Below are 12,696 nucleotides of genomic sequence, written 5' to 3'. Positions count from 1 at the left end.
CAAAAGGAGAAGAAGAAAATTCCCCGCCAATTCTTAGCGTAATTTCCTGTGATTTAAAGTTGGCAGACAGAAAGGAAAGGGAATTTGACGGAAACATTAGTGTTTGATGTGAAAAAAAAGGGGAGGGTTGATGGAGTTGGAGACAGAGCATGAGGAAAAAAAGATATCCTGGAAAATGAAAGAGAGAGAGAAATAGTGGTAGAATAGAAAGAATAGAGGTGTGTGTGTGTGTGTGTGTCTGTGTGTGTGTGGGGGGGGGGTAATGTGTCAAGGAGTCAGGCAGAAACCATTACCAGTGTTGGCTGTTTGTTCCTCACACACTGGGCCAACTTAATAGAAGCCAAGCATTTAAAGTCAAGTGGAAATGTGGCTGACCTGCAGCCTGGACAGCCTTTGACAAACCACAACACCCCTTCACACGCCTGCTGTCCTTCATGCCTTTGTTTACCTTTTTTTCGAGTCACACTATTTTTAAAGATTATTTTTCAGGAATCATCCTTAATCAGTAATGATCAGCAGGCAAAACAAGAATATAATACATCTGTATTCTTTAAAATGTCTGTATTCCATTCAACTGGGCAAGCTGTGTACATTCCTAAAAATAATCTCTTGTCCTTTTGTTTTTATTAACTTCATGTGTTTAATTTTTGCAATACATCAACATGTTTTACAGTGGTTTTAAAAACAGCTTAAACCACTAAATTAAAATCAGTGTCCTGAAACTCTCAACTCTGCAATTTATTGCTTTTCGAAAACTGCTTTTTAAACTTAATTCTTAATAATAAAAAAATCATATATACTTTAATAATTTTTAGCATTCTGACATGTTTTTCAATGACAATCTTATGATGTTTTTCTTCTTTTTTCAGTGTCAGCTTTTTCCCCAAACTTATAGCCTCATAGCCTCGGGAAGGAACTTGTTTTTGGTGAAACCTGTACGTTCAAAAGTTGTTTTAGTCGTGCAACAGAAAACTGAGATTCGACAGATCTAGCTAGCTGTCTGGATTTACCCTGCAGAGATCAGAGGAGCAGTAAACCATAGTCCTCCTAAATCCACCGGAGTTTAGAATGCTAACACAAAGAAAGCGGATGGTGTGGGACATCCTGCCTAAAATGAGGGACATCCGGCGGAATTTCCAGCGCCAACTGAACATTCCTGGAAGTGGAACGTTGTCGATATAGACTGAAGTTAACTTAACTGACGTTATGCAGAGGTCTGCTATAGCATGCGCTAATGTCAGCTATTGTAGCTAATGTTAGGCTCTATGTGAAAAAACAATGGCAGAGAGAAACAAACTTACTTGCGGTTTGGAAGTTTCAGGTGAACTCGTCAAAGTCGTTGCCATAGATATACGGTAAAGCCAGAGGCTTAGGCCGGTTACACACTGGCTGCGTGGCGTGAGCGTGGTGTTTCTGTTGCGTGTCAGCTGTGTGGATTTTTCTGTCTTTACACACCAGAAACGTGTCTGATGCGGCGCTGCTGCTGCTAGCCTTGTCTGTACACACGTATGTTTCCCGTTGATAAAATGAAATACCATGTTAAACATAAATATATACTGATTTGATTACAGCAAAGACAACGTTGGCAGTATTGACGGCAAAATAGGCTACAGAATATTTCGTTCTATATTGACAGGTGCAATATTAGAAAATCGATTTTTTTATTACATTTATATCTGCATTTATATCAAAACCTAGAGACTTTCAAACATCAACATGTCATTTATTAATATGTATTTGTGTCTAAATGACATATAAACATCTTTTCCTATTCTATTTTGCCTGGAAACGCTTCCAACACGCTTGCGTGTCGCGTGAAAAATAGGCGTTGGTTCTATTTCTAGCAGGCACGCGTTAAAATTGAATTAGTAAGTATACTTACTCATAGCCAGAAAAATAGGGTTTGGGCTTTGAAGTTCCTATTAAAACAAAAAGCTGCAAAAAAAACCCTTATCTGTCCAAACATCATCTTGTGGACTTTCGACTTCAGGGAGTTAGATGGGTAATTTACGACATCCATTGAGCCTGGATGGGGGGGTTCCTCACCAGTGGGGAGAACGAGGGCCACTTGGAAGCACTTAGGGGCCCTGGGTGCTGGGGTTGTCTCTGGGGTTAATGCAGCTAGCGCTGCTGGCTCTGACGGATGGCTGGGAAGCCCCTATAAATCAGCCCCTCTGCCAGGAAAGATGGAGGGAGAGGAGGGGTGGAGGTACAAAGGGGACCACTCCAGCCTCGTCACGCCCCCCTTTCAGGAGGCCTGCTGTTCAAAGTACACATCTCAACCATCCAGATACACACCCACACAACACACTCTTTCTGTCTTTTATCTCCTCCACAACTCCGGACCTGCACTCCATGCCAGCCCATGGGACCCTGGGCATTTTCACCTCACAATTAAAAAAATACATTAAGAGAGAGAGAGAGAGCAAAGGGGAGGGGGGGGGGGGTTAAAGGAGGAGAGAGAAAAGGATTGAAAGAAAAAAGGACAAAGCTATGGAAAGGCTGATTAATTAAGGGTTCCTCTCTGGCTATAGAATAGATGAAGTTTCAGGATCAATTAATTAGCAAGCTAGCCTACGCACGTCAATGGCTCTAATAGCCTGCTCTCATTTGTAACTTTTATTACCCCGCTGCTGTAGAGTGGCTCTCAGCCAATCAGACGCCACGTGGAGACGACGCTACGTGGCCATTAACTGGAAAGGGGAGAAAGCACCTCCCCTTTCACAGACCAGTTGAAGCGACACGATCAATTATATCAATGTAAAGTTTGTATATGCTAGATCTGACATAAAGAAAGATAGCAAAACACAGACTTGGGCACACATTAGTAAATTCTGTGTGCACTCAGGACTAGCATGACATGCACATAATGCATAAAAAAACTAAATTGTGATATGTATACAGTATGATATCACACAGTGGATTATACATTATTGTGCCATTAGTAAAATTACAAACCCAGCTGTCAGTTTTTTCTTGGTGTAAACTCCATCATTCTTACAGGCAGGTGAAGTGATGTTGGAATTTGATATAATTTAGTGTTGAATGCAGGCAGTCAGTGTAAAACGTCACAAACGGAGTGTTTTTGAAAGAACCAGGCTCGGCGCGCTCTGTGTCTGCTCTATATGTGCCTATTGATAAGATAAAAGAGCAGAGAGATGAAAGTGGAGCGAAACAGAGGAACTAAGGAAGAGAGAGGAAACAAAGGGATGCTTTACGTCTTTGCCGAGTTACTAGGGGATTAGGAGCCGCTCTAATTGGCTCACCGAGAATTCCGCTCAGTTTTCTTTCAGATTAGAGATAGATTTTTTTTTTTTAACACAGGTCAAGTCTGCTCCGGCATCTCGGTTTCTGGGCTTCATTTGTAAAGCGGAGAAATGAAGAGACGTGACACGCCATCAACATTTGAAAACAGATCTGAGAAGGCATAGATTGGCATGATCAAGCTGTAACCTCGATTCAGCCCCTGTGCATTGCTCACATCCATCAATTTGGTGTAAGATTGGTATGAGATGAGAAGATGAAGATGGAGCCCAGTTATATAGACTTCAAAGTAGAGTTGGGCGATATGGAGGAAATCAAATATCCCAATATTTTTGACCACATAGCTCAATATCGATATTGTGGCGATATTGTAGGGTTGACAATTGGTGCTTTCACAAAATATGTACCCAATGAGATTTTTGATAAATAATCATCATGTTGATATAATTATGTGGGTAAAGGCAAATAATGGAACAGCTAGAACAGTCTGGTGTGTTCAGAAAATGATGAACTGTAATGCAGCCTTTAAAACCAGGAAAAGACAACACTTGTGTCATATCAGGATATTACGATATCCATAATTTAAGACGATATCTAGTCTCATATCACGATATCGATATAATATCGATATATTGCTCAGCCCTACTTCAAAGTACATCTAACACACTGTATTGACTTGAATATAAGTCACTATAAATTTTGAGATGACCCCACTTTTGCAGCACCTTATAAAATTAGTGCTAAATAAATAAATAAATAAATACAGTCATTAAATACAGTCTCTTCATACAACTGAGTTATTTAAATAAAATTCTGTAAACCTGTTTAGAGTATTTTAAATTCCATTATACCCTCTCAAGAGAATCGTAGTAGATAATCATAGTAGATTATTATTAACCAAACATTGTGAACACTCTTGGGAGGTTAAGTTGCATTCAGATTACTACTGTTTTTCTCCACAACTACCAGAGAAAGAAGACCGAGAGACAGAAAGTGTTGAATATTAAAAAAATGGTCATCATCATATGTGCAGGCCAATGCGGTTTATAGATCTTTTGGGTCAGTGTGGAAACTTGGCGCTGTGTATGTGTTTTGTTGTTTAGTGATTGTACAGTGCGTCTCTTCCATAAAATTCCTATCAAGCCGGTTGACGTGACAGTTCATTCATATCCGTCAATTAAACACCCAGTTGCCCGTTTATTAGGTACACCTAGCTAAAACTAGAGGTGTTGATTCAACTTTGTGGTCATTTTGGAGGCCGCAGCTTGTGGTGCTGTTGAACTGTATTGCGTTACACAGAGAGGTTTTTCTCTTATTTGGCCTACCGTCACTGATATAAATGGGGTGGACAAAGTAATAGAAACCCCTCTCAGTGTTTTGCAATACAGTTCTAATGACCATAAAGTTGAATCGACACCTTGTGTAACAGTTTGAAGCAAAGCTAAAACTGAGGGGCTGACACTTCCAAAGGTGTCATGGACAAACATAGGCCCATACCTGCCTGTGACCCTCTAACCCCGTACTGCTCACATCCCAACCAACTGATTCATCTCTAACACACGGCACAGTATCCACGCTGACCTGAAGGAACTCGACAATCGGCGGTGTCACTGTCATTTAACACAGTGACACCTCTGAGCGTCCGCATCCAAGAAAGACAGCCTCGCAGCAGGGGATGTCAAATACGAGTATAATCTCCGGCGCTGATGTCGACCGCTAATGGTGAACAAGCGTGTTTCAACTAGAAGCTCCCTTCCCTTCCCTCCTCTCCCTTCCTCCCTCCATCTCTCCTCCCTGTTCAGATCTAATTGACATGACTCCTACACAAGTTCGAGCCTGTCATCACTGCGAGTGGTGGAAAACGCTGACGTGTGCCGAAATGATTGATCTGAAAGTAGTTTGGGGGGTATTTTTTTGCTGAATTGTGATGTTTACTGTACATGTGTCGCGGGCCTTCTTTCCTTCTTCTCCTCTTTGTAATTTAATGATGATTATTTTTCTATCTGTCAAGACGGAATTTAGTTTGAGTTAGATCTAGCATTAGGTAGTCTTCTCCCCACTAAATGGCAGATATAAACATTGAGAAATTCTGTGTCAAGATACATTTCAAGGGATCAATGATCTATTTACTCTGTCTCACATTCTCTCTTTGGGAAAGCCTGCTATAACTCCTTCAGTATCAGCATCTGCACCCTCTCTCCCTCGCTCATTCAGATCCTTTTTGGACCCCCCCCCCCCATGAATCACATTTGCTTTTTTTTCCTCCTTTCTCAATTTCCCCTCTCTCTTCTGTCTTTCTTGGCCACAGATTGGGGTCAGGAGTTTAGTAGGGGAAAAACATTTGTAGCCGGTGGCACAGGGCCCAGATGCCTCTCGCAAAAAAAAAAGAAAAGAAATCGCTGTTCACACACACACATTACAGAGAGCATTAACCTGCCCTGCTCTGCCTCTCCAAATGTCTCCATTACGGCTATGCTTGGAACAACACAGGCAGCGCTAGTCGTAGCCAGCCATCAATTGATGTGAGCAGAAACAGAGAATTAGAGAGAGGGAAAAATAAAGAAAGACAGACAGAGGGCAGAGAGCAACGTTTGGCAGTCTTCAGAAAAGGATCCGAGATGAAAATATAGAAAAACACGCCTGCGTGTCTAACAGTCGATAGCTACACTATCTGCACGCTTTCACTCGCCGTCAGTGCGATGTTGATGTTATCACCAGGTCGACAAGTCACAATCTTTGAATAGACAGGCTTGTGTTTTCATTTGGGAATAAAAAAACCTGCGCGGTATATGAAGTGCACCCTATTTCATACAAACAAAATACCAGCAAATTAATCTGCAGCTTTGATTTTCTTTGTTGCCAGAGTGTGACAGCGTTTCTTTGTTTTTATATTTAGTCTTGGCTTGATGCGTCTAGGTTCAGGTTACTGGCTCGTCATTATTGAGAGTCCTCCTGTATATCACTCCTCCTGTCCCTCACTCTTTCTTCCAGTCCTCCAAGGGCAACTCATCCCTTGAGGTGGCAAGGGCCTCCCGATGTATGAGGAGGGGGAAGAGCGAGAGAAAGAGAGCTCACAGAGAAGTAGAGAGCGACAGAGAGCGCCGTCACCTTGGGGGGGTAGAGATGCGAGGATGATGAAACGTTCGGTGATGCATCCCCTCTTCTTTCCCCTTAAGTTTAATTATGAACCTGTTGATGCTGATCCGTCCCTCCGACGTCTCACATTGCATTAAGGAACTCACCTTCTCCTGCAATTCACAAATCAAGAATGGTGTTCCCATCTTATTATGAGTGCACGTGGTATTGTCTGAGCGGCTAATCTCATCACTACACGGAGCTAAAGAAGCTGGTTGGTTTGCTTTGGTCCTGAATGTAATGATAACGTCTTGCTGGCTGTGCTGTGAGCTCAGCTTAGATGTTACTCAGACGACAACTTTGTATGTTACAAAAATGAGGAGCGTTGATATTAGGGTTGGGTTCCCGAAACCCAGTTCCACTATGGAACCGGTTCCTACGCAACCGGTACGGATCGGATTAGAACGCAAATTTCGGTTCCTCTTAATGTGTACCCAAAATGAAAAAAATGAAATATTTTCCCTCTGTCGCTCCGAAAAATATCACACTACTGTTAGCTAGCTACCGTAAATGTCGGCTATTTTTAAAATGCCACATTTTCCCTCTGGGCTCACCAAAACGGACGTAAAAGCATATTAACCATTCACTGCACGTAATCGCTAGTAAACATATTACACTTTTTCAAGAATCGGTTTAGGAATCGGAATCGTTTTAAAAGTACTGGTTCGGCATCAGAATCATAAAAATCCAAACGATACCCAACCCTAGTTGATATTCATATCGCCGGTGGCAGACTTGTCTGAACCTAGGTTCATTTTACGCTGGAATTGTCCTTTAAGTCAGACTCAGTGGTGAGTGAAACCGAATCAGAGGGACAGACACAGAGCTGCAACGGAGCCAAAGTAGAGCACTTTTTTATTTATTAACTATCGGTTATCAGGCAAATAAAACACAGATACAGATAATCTGCAAACTGGCCCGATAATCGTCCAGGGACGATAATCAGTCTGTCCCTAATCTTTATAGTATACTGTTTGCTGCTATTGTTAGATTCATATGCCAACAAGAATGATACAATACATGCACTCTCAGATGTCAATCAAGCTGTGACTTAATAAAAGCCAACGGTTTTCAAATATTTTCATTGTTTCGTTTTATTGAGAGCTTTCTTGAGCCATCTCACCACCTTCCCCGATTTGTTAACATCTTTTGCAGCTGTATGACCTCCTTTTCCTTTCTCTTATGCATTGTGGGGCAATAGTGTGCATCAACAGCACACTCAAAAATAAAAGACATACAAACAAAATTTTAAAAAGAGATTTTTTAAGTATACTTAGTTTTGTCACTTAAAATGAGCCGTGTAGCCATCAGAACTCACACTACTGCTGCTCGTTAATGGTATTTTGTTAAACACATTCATCTCAGCAGTGGGATCTATATTATCTACCTGTCTCATCTGTCTCACCCTGCCTCTCCCATACGTTCCTCAAATTATGTGAGTGTGAAAGAACTTGAACTCGTTTTCATCATTATGTCACATAACCCCCATCCCTCCTCCAAGACTCTTCTTCCTTCCTCTGCTTCTCTTTTACACTTGTCGCTGTCGCCTCTTTCTCTCCACATATCTCTCGGTCTTTATCTGTCTCTCTCTGTCTTTATCATGTGAAACATCGCTTTATCCATCCCTTTAAGTATCTCAGTCTGTAACACCCCTCCTCTATCTCCCCTCTGCCTATCTCTCTATCTATGCCTCTCTAAACATTTTCCTTTGCTACCGTCAATGGATCTCTTCACATGTTTGGATCACATTTCTGTTGCTTCTCTTTTCTGTTTTTACCTTTGTCAGCTTATATGACTCTTTATTACTTGCAACCCTTTCTCTCTTTCTGTTTTTTATTTCAACCTGGCACTTCTGTGGTCTGTGGTGGCGTACTAGCATGATCGCATGATAGCATGATAGCATGCTAATGCTGATGCAGTGCCTGTGTGTGCCTGTCAGGCCTGTCAGTGTGTGTATGTGTGAGTGTGTTGGGGTCAGGGTCGGGGTGGTGGCTCTGCTTAGCTCTATGGTTGGCTGATCCCATCTGTCACTCAAAATGGGTGACCTGTGGTCCCGGTTGCCAGCCAGCCGTATCGCCACTTCGACAGAATTATGAAAATTCCTGTCTATTGCTCATTGGCCCAATTGAATTACATGCAGTGCCTTGTTCCGTGCAAGGATTTTAAACGGCTGATTTGATGGCAGGCACACGCACACGCACACACACACACACACACACACACACACACACACACACACACACACACACACACACACACACCACTGCCATGGATGAGGGTTAGCATAGCTATTTATTCCCCTCTGTTTTCAGAGCAGGGAGATATTGTCTGCCTTTGCGTATGACTCTTGTTTTGATAGGTTTTTGATTGAGTTCCTCTCAGTGTTTGTGTGAGTGTTTGTGCCTTTGTATGTTAATATGCTGCCAAGGCTTTTGTTTTTATCACACGGTTTCTGTAGTTTATGGTGAATTATTTGCTTCGCAGGACGTCTATTCTGCGTCATTTCTCCCTACAGCACTTCACATCTGTTGTCATTTCATTACAGACATTTATTTGACACTGTGTGGCTGGCAAGGCACTCTGGATAAATCACACTGTTATTTTGTCTGCTTCCACACACCTGAGTGGAAGGAGATGCAGAAAATGGTCTTATTTTCTACTTCCTGCAGTTATCGTTATTGGTATAAGCAACAGCACAGCAAGTCTGTTTTATCAGTAAGCATGTTTTCAGTCAAAGAAAATCAGGTTTCAGTGAGCTGGTGTGTACTCAGTAGGTACAGTACATTTATACAGTCTCCCCCCAGCAATCAAACAGAAGTTGCATTTCAATGACTCTTTCTTCCCTCCCAAAGCCACTGTGACAGGTTGCTACTTGTTAGACCTCCAGTCTGCCGGCTGTCTCTGTTCCTATTTGACTGACTGACTGGCGGTATTATGTTTGTCTCTTCTGCTTGCTTACCTGATTGTCTGTCTAGCTGCTTGAATATCTGTCAGTATCAGTTCTTGAAAACACTGAAATAGGACATTTTTCAAAGGTCCCCTGTAAAGGTTTTTCTATATAAAGTAGTAGCAGGCAGCGTGAAAAGGGGCCGTATGTCAACAATGAGGAGAAAAGTTAAACCATAGTTCAGGGTTGCATTTACAGTATCCACCTTTGGCCATGATAACAATTTCCCCATGTCAAGTGTTTAAACAAGCGATCTGTAGCGTTCGGTAAAAAAGAAAACAAGCATGCAGACGTAAGTACTGTAGACATCTGGTGCTGTGGAGGAAGGAGACCTATCTATGTATTGGAAGACCAAACGCGTTGCTTTAAAAAGTCGTCCGATTGGTTGCCAGTCACACAAGTCACTTACTTTCTCATAGACCTTTTTCACAGCAGACATTTTGACTTGTCATAGCAGGAATCGCACAGATGTCAAAGCACTAATTACATTAACATGGGCTCTGTTCCATTTAAGGGTCCCAGTAAGCCGTGCTAGTTAGTCAGTCCCCTGAACTGGCAAAAACGAAATGTTATATGCTGCCATTGTTAACGTTATTAAAGACAGCTGTGCTTTTCGTGCTATGGCATGGCAAAAAGTCTGCTTTGAAAAAAGTTCTATTGAAATCAGTTAAAGAAATCGGTCAATCAATCGATCAGGAAAAGTTTACCCATCCAGTCAGTCCCCTCAGGACACTTTGTTTTTATTATTATTTTTTTATTTATCTCGAACAACATCAACATACTGTAAAAAATCTAACAACTTCTGCTTGATATAAAGCAAAGAATACCGCAGACGTAACATTGGTGTGTTCAGGCTTTCTCGTCCCAGGTATATATTTTTACATATAACATCTCAGCAGCTCAAACTGGCAATTTTAAAGACAAGTGAAACAAGTGTAGTTTATTATTTATTCATTGGCTTTCCATGCTTTATACAGTAACAAGGTTATTTATAGCACCAAGAGGAATTATTTGGAGGCACAAACCTAAAGAGCCGTTCTCTGTTGACCCCTTTTTGTGGATTTTGTCTTTCTCTCTGCCTACATCCATCCATCTAGTCCTCTGTCTATCTGTCACTGTCTGCCCATATCTGTCTGTCTGCCTGTCATTGTGTTCGTCTGAGAAAGGAACCCACCCACGGTTGTCTGGTCTCGATCTCCATGGCGACCTAATCCTTGCCAATCCCAGAACAGTAGTGTTCCAGTTGAGACCCACTGTGTGTTACACCAGCCTGTCATCACTGATCACAGGATAGAGTTGCTTCTGTTTTATCAGGGTGGCTTTGATCCACATCTAATGACGCGAGTGTGTGTCTGTGTGTGTGTGTGTGTGAGAGAGAAAGCAATTGTTTGTCTTCCTTACGTTAACAAATCCCTACATACTGTACAGACAACTTGAATTCATGTGCATTTATTTGAGTACATTTGTATGAAAGCTGTGTGTGTGTGTGTGTGTGTGTGTGTGCGTGTGTGCGTGTGTGCGTGTGTGCGAGAGTAGTAATGAATCCAGTGGTGCTGTTGGCATGAGCAAGGCCATGCTATTAACCTCTCTGCCAGCTAGACTGATCTCACCCTGTCTGTCTGTCTCATTGGCCTAATGACACTCTTATGCTCTGAGTGCACACACACACACACACAGACACACACACACACACACACACACACACACACACACACACACACACACACACACACAGACCAACAGACCTGTCCTTTATAATGAAATTTCCATTGAAGTGAAAAGTATTCTACATTGTCCAATCATCTATATTCAGAGAGTCAAAAAACCTCTAATAGCATAGAGCAAAGATTTCTTTTTTAACACCCACTCAAAGGAAGTTACTCTTCAAAACTATTTCAAATGTATTAATCTCCACTTGCCCTTTGCAGCCGGATCAGATTTCACATTATTTTACACCAGCCACCAGTTTCAACAGAGCTTTTATGACTGGGTTTTCGCACTCGTAACAGTCACTGTAAAACTACAACTCTGGATGTGTGCTCTCTACTTTTGATCTGACAAGACCGAAGTGTAATAGTTCTGTCATGTCGGAGTCCCCTGTAATACCATCATTCATTTGAGATATAAATCACTCTGAGTTTGAGAGAGTTTTGCCAAGCCTGCCGAGGAAGATTTAAAAGGACATTTCAAAGTTTAGGACTCGGGCAAAAGCTGGAGATGGACTATGAGCTTTGCACACACCCCAAATTACAGCCTGTGTGCTTGTTTATTGAGTTTGTGGCAGCACTTTTGGTCGTCGCCGAATAAAAAAGCAACATGACATGATGGGGAAAAAATATGCCACGAAAAGTGCTGTCAAACTGCTTCACCAGTGCTCGTAAATGTTGTTTAATAGTATTACATGTTGTTTAATAGTGTACTTGGCTTTTGTGTGTGCGCGCGTACGTGTCTGTGTGAATGAGAAAACCCCAGCCCCCGTTGGAAATCCGTAGAGGAGTGAGGAGCACCTGGCGCTGTCTGTAGTCATAACAAACGACAAGGAGGGATTTAGACTACATTTGTATTGGTGCCAGCTTGTTACACGCACTCCCTGTTCACATTCTCTCTCTTATAACCACCGTGTAATGCTGCATTGGCACTTGGCGTGTCTTTGCCCTCGCGAGATAGTTTTTTTAACTGCACTGCTCTGGAATGCCCCGGCTCATCCATGTGTCCCTCATTAGGGTTACGGCCTGGGACGGGCCAGCAGTAATATCCAACACACCTCATCCCATCTGTGAGCTGACCGAGACGGAGATAATGTGGACAGGAGGATGCATTTGGCAAGCCGGAGGACATAAAGTTAGAGGTTTCTGCAGTGAGAGTTCATTAGGCAGAGGACTGCTTGGAGACGGGTGTCAGCCTGGTCTGAGCTAAATTAAAAGTGCTAACTGAGGGACAATCGGATGAATTGGGAAATGGATTAAGGCCAGGTTGTGTAGGCCCACGTTGGATGTCTTAATTTCTTTCTCATTCCAAGAGAATTGTAGGTTATAAGATTCTTCTACTTTCATGTGATTGGCTATTACAGTATGTCACACGGCACCTGCTGTGATGCCTACTAACTGCACATGACCGCTTCTTTGCGTTACTTTTAATTTAAAGTGCTCATATTGTGCTTTTTAGCTTTTTCCCTTTCCTTTCTTGTGTTATATATCTTTTTTGTGCATGTAATAGGCTGAAAAAGTGAAAAAGCCCAAAGTCCACCCCAAAGGGACTTCCAACAGAAAACACTGTTCACAAACTGCTCCAAACAGCTCTATTGTAGTCCAGCCTTTACTTCCGTGACGAATGTGCGTCACTTTGTAACA

The 12,696-nt window shown here is 42.1% G+C and overlaps 1 protein-coding gene across 4 annotated transcripts in view; it reads left to right on the top strand.

Annotated features, from left to right (window-relative positions):
* arid1b (AT rich interactive domain 1B (SWI1-like)) overlaps positions 1-12,696 on the top strand; it is a 210,638-nt gene that overhangs the window by 28,913 nt on the left and 169,029 nt on the right. The gene's annotated exons all lie outside the window — the stretch shown is intronic.

This window comes from Perca fluviatilis, chromosome 20 (assembly GCF_010015445.1).
Source record: "Perca fluviatilis chromosome 20, GENO_Pfluv_1.0, whole genome shotgun sequence".
In the NCBI taxonomy this organism is placed as follows: Eukaryota; Metazoa; Chordata; class Actinopteri; order Perciformes; family Percidae; genus Perca; species Perca fluviatilis.
Note: the sequence above shows the minus strand (reverse complement) of the source record. Positions and strands in the feature narration are given on the sequence as shown.